This window comes from Euprymna scolopes, chromosome 25 (assembly GCF_053919585.1).
Source record: "Euprymna scolopes isolate OS-2025 chromosome 25, ASM5391958v1, whole genome shotgun sequence".
Lineage (NCBI taxonomy): Eukaryota > Metazoa > Mollusca > Cephalopoda > Sepiida > Sepiolidae > Euprymna > Euprymna scolopes.
Window position 1 is genome coordinate 61760305 of NC_136506.1, and position 12322 is coordinate 61772626.

General features: G+C 26.8%; 1 protein-coding gene across 13 annotated transcripts in view; it reads right to left on the minus strand.

Annotated features, from left to right (window-relative positions):
• Positions 1–12322, minus strand: part of LOC145247387 (trafficking kinesin-binding protein 1-like) — a 297237-nt gene that overhangs the window by 203057 nt on the left and 81858 nt on the right. The window contains exon 1 of one of the 13 annotated variants that reach the window (XM_080109087.1): positions 4160–4638. The exons of 11 other annotated variants lie outside the window; for them this stretch is intronic. The gene's annotated coding sequence lies outside the window, so the exon portion shown is untranslated. Of the gene's footprint in view, positions 1–4159; positions 4639–12322 lie in introns of those variants that run through there. One more of the 13 variants, XM_080109086.1, reaches the window with a different exon arrangement.

Below are 12322 nucleotides of genomic sequence, written 5' to 3' on the forward strand. Positions count from 1 at the left end.
TTTTTTAATCACCACAAAAGTGTGAATTTTAGCCATTTTAACCTTAAAGGTACCCCTAGGAGGACAACCTGAGACCTGAGTTTTCCCGGAAAATCCGTTCTGTTACTTTTTTTTTTTTTTTTTTTTTTTACTCATATCATGTTTAATGTTTGTGCAAAATTTCAAAAAATTCCAAGACGTAGTTATTGAGAAAAGTGTGGACAGACAAATGGACAAGGATGAATTTACAGGTCCACCCTCATTTTGTCAGGGGGACCAATAAAAATAATTCAGTGTGTAATTTATGTTGAAATACCAAGGATAGAAGAGCCTTTGATATACCTTGAAATATCAAGGATAGAAGAGAAACGAATTTAATTAGTGCAGGATTTTTTTCTATGACAACAAATATGATCATCAGACTATATCTAACTGCAAGTTAGTATGGACATTTTACTATATATTTAAAATATCTTCGAATCATATTTCTAATAAAGACTTCATATATTGGTATTCAAGTTTACAACCGTTTTCGATGTTTATTTTATAACTAAAATACCATGATTTGGATTATATAACATTTTCGACATATTTGAGTAGGATGTTCATTTGATGTTAAACTTATATAACAAACAGATCGCCATCAAATCTTTAACTAAAACAAGTCTGATAATTATATATAATCTCAAAATTCAGTGATTAGTATATACCAAACTGAACATTTAAAATGTAAACAAAAAAAAAAAAAAAAAAATGAAATAAAATGTTTTCTCATCTTGAATGTTATTCTCACAACAAAATAACAGCAACATCTTTTGTCAGAACAGGATTCAGAAAAAAGTTCTTTTTGTACTCATGAAAAAAAAAAAAAATCAATAATGGCCGAGAAAGAATTTTAAAAACCAAAATAAAAACTTCCCTTTATTAATTATTAATGCTGAAACTTGTGTACTATTAATTGAACACAAGTTGCGATTTTTATCTAGGTGGGTGAGAGTGCATTAATGGCCATAACAGATCAAATAATGGAACTATACATAGTGAATAGAATCGGCTGCAAGAGTATCCATTAGGTCAGTCACTCATGCATCACCTATATTATATAAACAAACACACACACACACACACACACACACACACACACACACACACAAATATATGCACATTTTAAAGAAATAAACAGATGGTTATGTAACAGAATGATACATCTTCAGATGTTATCTTAAAAGAATTTTTTATTGGAAAACTTATAAAATAATGGCAAATTCTTTTTCTGTATTATCTCTTTCTCTATATTTTAAAATATATAAAATCTATTTTTGACCGATCTTCCATTTAAATTTATCGACATATATCAAAGGGAGATAAATATATAAGCAGCAGCACACAATCACAGTATATCACAACTGTATAATATGCACAAGTAAAATTGATTTTTGTCAGTTGTATACCAACCCACATTTTTGTTATTCATTTTTTTTTAGAAGAAATTCAATATTATAAGATAACATTTAAAAAAATCGTTGTTCAATTTCCCTTGCAAGTTTCAAATAAAATAATCCCTCTGGACTTTAACCAAAATAATAGTTTAAATATGGCAGCACATTTTGATCCCCATCCGATTTTCACCTAAAAATTGAACAAGTCTGGTATTTAAAAAAATATTATAATCAGAAAATTCAGTGATCAATATTTACTAAATGGAACATTTAAAATGTAAATAAAACAAACAAATTAAAAATTTTAGGTGAGAGGAGCATGTTTTATGTTAGTTGATTTTTCTTATAGAAATGTTTAATCTCTAAACAATTTAAGCTATTTTTCTTGAAAAGAATTGCAAATAGATTTTTCTTCAACTGAAATGTAATAGTAAGACGAAAAAAATAATGCGATTCAGAATCGATGTTTGGGTTTGATCGGTTATATAACAATTATTTTGTCTAATTTAAAAATGGACTCTAACAATAATAAATGCCATAATAAACAAATTATTTGGAGTTACCAATAATAATAATGATAAACAACGGCACATTATTTAACAAGATATGTTGGAAAGCAAAAGAAAATAAAAGTATTGGTTATTTTAAATACACACAGCAAAACTTTATAAAGAGCAGAAGAGGCAGTATCATGTGAATAATGCACGGATGTCAACCATAAAAGGAAATGTCTGTACACAAACAAAAAAGAAATTTCATTAAAATAAGGAAATTGACAATCGACAAACACCATTACAGATACAATGAAAGACAGAAAAATAACCTCAGAGGCAGATAAATCTATTGAATGTATCAGATTTAAGAAAGATGCAATTAAAAAAAAAAAAAAAGCATGCAATGCAGAAAATGGATGCTATGCAAAGATGAAGTAGGAAACGCATTCATAGAATATTTTGCTTCAAAATTGAAAGCAGCTACAATTTATTTTAATATCTTTTGTAAGAATTGTTTGTTTTTTAATGTTTAATATGGAAGAGAACTTTATTCAATATAGTTATAGCATCATACAATGAACATAAAAACAAATAATCTAGTCTGACCAACCATGATACAATGATTATGTATTTTTCATCACCCAAATAAGTGAGAATGCCATTCTTTACTCTCAAGTAGATTATAATAAGATTTCTTTTATTAGCTAAATATTGAGAGCTGTGCATTGGAAAAAAAAAAAAAAAAAAGAAGAACCGTTTAAACAAGATCTTTAAAAAAGAATCAAAGAATTTAATTATTTCTTGAATCAATTCATAGAGGTTAAAGAGGTTACATTTACATATGCTTTTATCTATCCTGTCTGCAAATGGAAAGGCTAATATAAGCAAACAATTGTTTACAAAAATATTTCAAATGCAATCATGAGTGTTTATTATTAGGGAGAGGTATCGTTATTATTATTAGAAAAATAACAACCTTTCTTTCATTTATTCATGATGTAGACGAATTGTCAGAAGAATAATCAGAAATTGATGCAGAAGCAAAAATGAAACTGTAAATTTTATTTAAAAAAACATTTTGAAAGATAATTTTATGGGTTCTTTAAGGGGGGAAGAAGAAATAGATTTGTGTGCAAGGGCCAAATTTTAATGATTACAATGAAAATAGCAATCAGAAGACAGTAACAACATTCAATATACTAAAATATTTTATATGTTGTATGGCCATTATTTCAGACCTGTTGATAGTGAAAATTTGCATAAACTACAAAATGAAAAACATATGCATCTTTTTAAATATAAATATAATGACACTTGAATATCATAATTAGGAACACATTTGCAGGATAGAAAAAATTTATGTATATGAAACAATGTACATTTTTAACAGTTATTAAATGAGAGATAATTAGTTATTAAAACGCTATAAAAAATGAATGTAAGTAATAAATCAAATTATTTCCAAAGTTAGTATCAATAATGCCATCCTCTTTTTTTCTGGGATATATTAAAAAAAATCTTTAGATATTTTCAATTCTTTAATACAAGAGAGCATATGATGAAAACATTGTTTTCCTTTGGGAGGAAAAATGAACAATCGTACTCAAGTCGGAAATTAATTTCTATTCATCAGTTTTTAAAGGCTTTAAAGTTACTTTCAAAATTTGAAACAATTCAGTCATTTTTAATCTATTTATTTGGATAAGATGTGGGATCTATGTTTACATCATACCTATATGAAATACGAAAAGGATTTTGAAGTCTAAACTGGCACATAGTAATTTTTGCCTTGAATTAAAATTTAGAGATAACAGTCAAGTATGAAGGTTAGTTTATGCTGCTAAATGGAAAGAAAACATTGATTTTTCTTGCGTACGTCCCTGGCATATAAAAGAAGCAGATATTTTAATCAAAGACTGTCAGCAAAGAGATGCATTTTCTCCTTGGATGCCCTTAAGCACTGATAAAAAGACCTTGTGAGGATGCTTAAAACCTTCTGTGTTATCTTTCAATATAAATACATCGTCTGTGTAGGTGTAACAGCGTGTACGTAAAAATAGTATCAGTCAATTATAGAAGTATTTTCTTGGTTGCAATCGCCTTTCTTTTTTTTTTTACAAATCAATAGAATTATATCTGACAAATCTTGACACAAGCTGAAATAGGGAGAGATGGATTTGCAATTGACAAAAAACCGGAATCTGACAATTTTAAGGAGAAGAAAAAGAAAACAAAACGGCAGATTACCTGATTCATAATCTACATCACAAAACAAAGTAGTCCGTCGCCGCGTGCGAAAAAGAAGGTGAGAGAGTCGAAGCTGTCCAGACGGTAAAAGGTAGCTTCAACAATAATCACAACAATAATCCTATGTAGGAAAGCAAGGCGATAAGCACACACAAAAATGATTAAGTGCCTATTTGACTCTTCCAATTAATATTATGAGGTTGTAAGAAGAAAAAAAAAAAACTAGAAAAGTCAAAAAAATATTTGCTATCAATTATCATTCAAAGCCAGGTCGATGTATTGTGCCTGCACAACTAAGCCATGCAGTTTTAATTAATGCACAGCGAATAGGGAGACAGGGGGATGATAGAAATAGAAAGACTATACAGAGAGAGGGGGGAGGGTAAGTAGAATTGTGTCTGTTCAGTCTGATGTTCTCCATCGAACAGATCACGAGCAGCTTCCGAGAGAGAGAGAGAGAGAGAGAGAGAGAGAGAGAGAGAGAGAGAGGGGGGGGGATAACTAGTGGTTGCAAACATAATTATAATGAAAGTAGGAGGAAGAGGATGTCTATAAGACCAGTGTGAAGAAAAAAAAAAGCAGATGCACAGAATCAATGAAAATAGCTTAGCACATAGGACGTTCGAAACAATTCAGATACAAACAACTTGAATGAAAAAAAAAAAAAAAAGAAAAAGAGATTATGATTTCGATGTTTAACTTAATTATACGGAAAATTGAATTATGCAAATTAACATTTACAAAATTTATTGTTCGAATACAAGGAATATATATTACACACACAACTTTTAGTCATTTGTACAGAGAAAAACAAAACCAAAAAAAACACCTTCCAAAAACAATGTATTAATACTATAATACAAGCCGAAAATATATAGCCTCTACTGTTAACAATACTGAAGCACTCTCCCTTTCCATATTCCTAGTGACATTGGTTCTATCCTAACACTAATATAGGGCTCCAAGGGGCGGGTAGAATCCTTGGAATAGTAATTAAATCCTCATACTGCAAACTTAAAACATATTTGTTACATTGAATATCAGGCCAAATCAACATGGTACGATATGTTTCAAGCCTGGCGCGAACTCAGATGGGAAATTAATGTTTTGTTGTTTTTGATATTATTAAACAAGTCAACAATTTTCACCTGCTAAAACTCATACACACACAGTATATTAATCATATTAACAACTTACATTAAAATTCTTCAGAAAATCACCACGAGAACTAAACCTGCAATTAGTATCATCACTTTTCTTGGGTAAAATTATTTTTACAAATCTTATTTTAGGGAAAATTATCCAAATTGTACAAATCTAAATGTTAGCATAGAAATAATGATAACACTGATATTGATCCCACTAGTTAAATGATACATAATTGGTCCACCGACTTAGTTGGATTTGGACCTTAGAATTCACCTGCGTCCGTTTGTTTCGTCCCTTCATTCCCTAAATTCTCAATAACTATTCATTACATTTTTCTGAAATTTTGCATGAAGTAACAACTACCTAAGGGAGAAATGGAATATTCTCGGATTTTTGATAAAAATTTTGGTTGCATCCCCAGGGAATTGAAAGGAGTCAAATGGCTAAAAATAGCATTTTGCGGGACATAGGATCTTTTCTGGCCATTAAATTTTATTGAAAATTACCAAAACGCAAGATCACATTGATATACATCTCGAAACGTAATATTTGACCCTGGGAAAATTATGGTGCTTGAGCCCCAGGGTGTTTTAAGGGTAAAAAAACACCTTTTAGGGCTAATTATTTTTCTCCTAAAATTCATACTTGTAGGTGTTTTAAATGGTACCGAATTTAAAAAAAAATAAGGCATCAGTTGTCATGAAACGGTGTCATTTGGCTGTTTTAGCCCAATGTTTTACATCAGACCAAGGGTTTAAATGGGCAAAATAGATAATAGTTCTAAGACTGATTTTGGCTAACAGTACAAGGGAAGTAACTCTTGTAGACTTGATTTTACAAATATTGATTACTAGCATTTCAGCCCGGCGTTGCCCGGGTGTTTGGATGTGTATGTTGAGCAAAAAAAAAAAAGTGGTAGTAGGAAGGCAGGCTCAAACCCATACTGCGAAGGAGGAAAAAAAAAAAAACGTGAAACCCCAACCTCCCCCCTGCCATCTTTGCGGTTACGACCACCACTAAACCCGAAGTGATTTATGTTAACATTTAGGCTAGACAAAAATATTGGCAAAAAAAGCGACCCCCCCCCCCTGTATAAAACTGCTTAGTTGAAGGTGAAGATATTAATGTTTTTAGCCAATTTTTCGATATTTGTCATAGGAAAGGTCGAATTTTAAAATGATACTGATCTTGTGAAAATCCGTCGCCTCTGTCGAAAGTTTTAGGCAGACATGCAAACATACATACATGCATTTATATATTGGTAACTAAAAATGTTTGATTCAAACTGATGAAAAAGCTTGCCCTATCTCTGAATACCAGTTATGTAAAATTTCAAATATTTAGACCAGAAATTGTCTGAGTAATTTGGTAGAGACCGCAGAGGTCAAATTTTTTTTTTAATTTTGACCCCTTAAAATTTATTGTTTTGGGGCTCAAATAAAGTTATTAAGTTATATCCATGTCCAAGGAACCTATATCTAAAATATAAAGTGTTTAGACCCAAAATTGTCGGAGGAGTTTGATAAAGTTCTCAAAAGTCAAATCGCTGAATTTTGACCCCTTAACAGCCAAATTTCTGGTCGAAAAATGATCACAAAGATTTTCCCAAATCACAGTACCCAGTATATCAAATTTCGAGTCCGTAGACTTAAAATTGACAAAGTTATTGTGTAGTGAAATGTACACAGATAGACACACAGACACGTTCACTTTTATAGATATATAGATATATTTGTAGACTGAACTTTAATACATGCAATTAGTTGTATGCTCATGTACCGCAAGCCTGGCCCACTAGGGAAATTTTTAAAATCTTTTTACCAACTTGCCTGTTGGTATAAGGGTACTTTTGTTGGGCGATTTCAATTTGGATCAACTTCTTGCAAACAATATGGCACTAATAGAATCCCTTAATAGATCGCAACAATTTCTTCATCACTCAAATTGAAGGTGGTATATTGGACATAATTCTTGATACAGAACTTTCTTCTTCACCAGCAATGTGGCTTCCCAGCCCATTTAGTGATGACTGTTTTGTACTTTAATGTGTGATTACTTTATATCTGTTTTGATTCATTTACTTCATATCGATAAAATAACAAGATAACAAATGTGAAAATCCACCCCAAAATTTAATATCTAAAATAAAAATAAAAATAAAAAAAATTTAATATCTAAAATAAAAATAAAAAAAATTTAATATCTAAAATAAAAATAAAAAAAATTTAATATCTAAAATAAAAATTAAAAAAATTTAATATCTAAAATAAAAATTAAAAAAATTTAATATCTAAAATAAAAATTAAAAAAATTTAATATCTAAAATAAAAATTAAAAAAATTTAATATCTAAAATAAAAATAAAAAATTTAATATCTAAAATAAAAATAAAAAAATTTAATATCTAAAATAAAAATAAAAAAATTTAATATCTAAAATAAAAATAAAAAAATTTAATATCTAAAATAAAAATAAAAAAATTTAATATCTAAAATAAAAATAAAAAAATTTAATATCTAAAATAAAAATAAAAAAATTTAATATCTAAAATAAAAATAAAAAAATTTAATATCTAAAATAAAAATAAAAAAATTTAATATCTAAAATAAAAATAAAAAAATTTAATATCTAAAATAAAAATAAAATTTAATATCTAAAATAAAAATAAAAAAATTTAATATCTAAAATAAAAATAAAATTTAATATCTAAAATAAAAATAAAAAAATTTAATATCTAAAATAAAAATAAAAAAATTTAATATCTAAAATAAAAAAATTTAATATCTAAAATAAAAATAAAAAAAATATCTAAAATAAAAAAATTTAATATCTAAAATAAAAAAATTTAATATCTAAAATAAAAATAAAAAAATTTCATATCTAAAATAAAAAAATTTAATATCTAAAATAAAAAAATTTAATATCTAAAATAAAAAAATTTAATATCTAAAATAAAAATAAAAAAATTTAATATCTAAAATAAAAAAATTTAATATCTAAAATAAAAATAAAAAAATTTAATATCTAAAATAAAAATAAAAAAATTTAATATCTAAAATAAAAATAAAAAAATTTAATATCTAAAATAAAAATAAAAAATTTAATATCTAAAATAAAAATAAAAAAATTTAATATCTAAAATAAAAATAAAAAAATTTAATATCTAAAATAAAAATAAAAAAATTTAATATCTAAAATAAAAATAAAAAAATTTAATATCTAAAATAAAAAAATTTAATATCTAAAATAAAAATAAAAAAATTTAATATCTAAAATAAAAATAAAAAAATTTAATATCTAAAATAAAAATAAAAAAATTTAATATCTAAAATAAAAATAAAAAAATTTAATATCTAAAATAAAAATAAAAAAATTTAATATCTAAAATAAAAATAAATTTAATATCTAAAATAAAAATAAAAAAATTTAATATCTAAAATAAAAATAAAAATAAAAAAATTTAATATCTAAAATAAAAATAAAAAAAATTTAATATCTAAAATAAAAATAAAAAAATTTAATATCTAAAATAAAAATAAAAAAATTTAATATCTAAAATAAAAATAAAAATAAAAAAATTTAATATCTAAAATAAAAATAAAAATAAAAAAAATTTAATATCTAAAATAAAAATAAAAAAAATTTAATATCTAAAATAAAAATAAAAAAAATTTAATATCTAAAATAAAAATAAAAAAATTTAATATCTAAAATAAAAATAAAAAAATTTAATATCTAAAATAAAAATAAAAATAAAAAAATTTAATATCTAAAATAAAAATAAAAATAAAAAAAATTTAATATCTAAAATAAAAATAAAAAAAATTTAATATCTAAAATAAAAATAAAAAAATTTAATATCTAAAATAAAAATAAAAAAATTTAATATCTAAAATAAAAATAAAAAAAATTTAATATCTAAAATAAAAATAAAAAAAATTTAATATCTAAAATAAAAATAAAAATAAAAAAATTTAATATCTAAAATAAAAATAAAAATAAAAAAATTTAATATCTAAAATAAAAATAAAAATAAAAAAATTTAATATCTAAAATAAAAATAAAAATAAAAAAATTTAATATCTAAAATAAAAATAAAAAAATTTAATATCTAAAATAAAAATAAAAAAATTTAATATCTAAAATAAAAATAAAAAAAATTTAATATCTAAAATAAAAATAAAAAAATTTAATATCTAAAATAAAAATAAAAATAAAAAAATTTAATATCTAAAATAAAAATAAAAATAAAAAAATTTAATATCTAAAATAAAAATAAAAATAAAAAAATTTAATATCTAAAATAAAAATAAAAATAAAAAAAATTTAATATCTAAAATAAAAATAAAAAAATTTAATATCTAAAATAAAAATAAAAAAAATTTAATATCTAAAATAAAAATAAAAAAAATTTATATAGAAGCAATACCTTGTTGTGGTTATAGGGCTTTTACTAAAGTTGCCTCATTACCTTTTTTTAAGTTTCTTTCATTCTTATTGTTTGATTGAGAGATCAGATTTGAAGCGGGCTCCCATTGCAAGATAGTTTTGCTTTGTTGACTATCGAGGTTGAGTTTTGCTTTGTTGACTATCGAGGTTGATTTTTAATATGAAGAAAATCCATTATTTCACTTGTATATTTTGTGACTCATCCTATTTAAGAGGTCAATCTCATGACCTTTTTCATTTATATTTGTATTAATCTGGTGTATTATAGTAATGTTATACACCAGTTCCCATTAGATCACTGAAGTTAAGCAACGTTGAGTCTGGTCAATACTAAAATGGGTCACCATTTGGGAATTCCAGGTGCTGTATGTGCTCTCTGCTTATCTCGGCATTGTTTCCAGTTGTCCTGGACTTCTTGCCACTGAACTCAAGCAGTGCCGATTCAGGAGGTGTGGTTGGAGATTGCGCAACCCTTGCCTCACAATTACATGCGCAGTTGCCTTTACAGGGGTATCCAGTGTCTTTCAAAATTGAACAAACGCTTCCAATCTGGTTCAAGCTCTTCAGCTCTAAGCGTTATTTTCATGTATACATAATATTTAACCTTAATGTAATGTGGTCAAGTCATTTTCTGAATAAATGTAATGAATTACTTTATCTCTACTGCAGGAGATTAAGAGCAATCGAATAGTAATCGTTGCTAAAGAATAACAATATAATAACTTATTAAGGATTAGCAGGGCTACTCGGCATTACCCAGTGTCATAATTTCCATAAATTAAGTAGATTACCAAAAAAAATAGTATAAGAATCTGTAATATTGTAATATGAAATATATCAGAGTAAAAATACTTAAGCTCTAGGTGAGGTTTGAACTCAACCTCTGTAAGTATCGTGTGTTTGAGCCACTGGGCAATTACGAAATGGTAATATTATGAACTATATAAACTAGAACAGGCTGCTGCTATTTTGGCTAGAGTTCTTGCATTATTCTTTTCTCTCTGTACAGTCGAATGTGGGTCAACCGGTGAATTTTGATAAAACACTTGATATTAAATTTCTGTTATGGATGACAGTCGAAGAACTTCTGAGTGTGAGGGTAAAAGCTCCTCTGCCTCCCTTTATTTATGATTAATCAAAAATAAAATATTGATCAGAATTTTTCGAATTTATTTTTATTATTTTACTAGCATGGGTGCCCGGGTGTTTGGAGGTGTGTATGTTGAGCAAAAAAAAACAAAACTGGTAGTAGGAAGGCAGGCTCGAATCTGTACCGTAAAGGAGGAAAAGAATGGTAAAAAACCCGACGTCTTTGCTGTTACGACCACCGCCAAACTGGAAATGAGGTAGATTTTAATTAAGGCTAGTCAATTGAAAGGAGAGGATGACTTTCGACAATATTGGCAAAAAAAAAGCGACCCCCCCCCCCCGTAGAAAAGTGGCCATGTTTTTAGCCAATTTTTCAATATTTGTCGTCTGAAAGGTCGAGCTTCAAAACAATACTGATCTTGTAAAAATCCGTCGCCTCTGTCGAAAGTTTTAGGCTGACATGCAAACATACGTACATACATACATACATTTATATAGTGATAACTCAAATTTTTTACCCAAACCGATTAAAAAGCTTGCCCTATCTCTGAATAGGCTTTATGTAAAATTTCAAATGTTTAAACCAGAAATTGTCTGAGTAATTTGGTAGAGACTGAAGCAGTCAAATTTTTTAAACTTTGACCCCTATTATGCCCCCTTAACATTCATTGTTTTGGGTTCAAATAAAGTTATTAAGTTAGATCCATGTCCAAAGAATGTATATTTAAAATTTCAAGTGTTTAGACCCAAAATTGGCAGAGGAGTTTGGTAGAGTTCTCAAAGGTTAAATTGTTGAATTTTGATCCCTTAACAGCCAAATTTGTGGCCGAAAACTGATTACGAAGATTTTCCCAAATCTCAATACCCTGTATATTAAATTTCGAGCCTGTAAACTGAAAATTGACAGAGTTATTGTGTAGGGGAATGTACACAGACAGACACACGTTCACTTTTATAGATATATAGATTGCTGCAGTAGATAGAGATGTTGAATCCCTACCGTTCCAGGTGAGCATTATCTGAAGATAGCGGTTTCAATCCTACCCAAAGCTGGCCAGAGGCTTAGGTGGTGAGACGACAACAACTATAGAAGGCAGTAATCACTGAGGATACAGTTAAGAGACTCAGTATTCCTATCCCGTCGCGGTTAACCACTTGACGAAGGTCAGAGAAATAGTTTGGTTTGGTTGTTTTATGGCATGTCAACCCTTTTCGGGTTATTTAATGCCAAATCCAGTTATTTTGGAAATAATATTCATGTTGCATCCAGTTATTTTGTAGAAGGTCTTTATTCTTCAAGCTTTTTGTATCTTCAATTGCTAGTTTGTAATGTTTGGTTTGGTTTTTTTATAGTTAATTTTATCGTTTTTGTTTCCTGCCCTGCAGGACATGAGTTTTGCGATGGGAGAGAGAAAAGGGTTACAGTATTAATGTTTGGTACATTTAAAGTTAGAAAACCAGTCACAAAGTGGGGGGT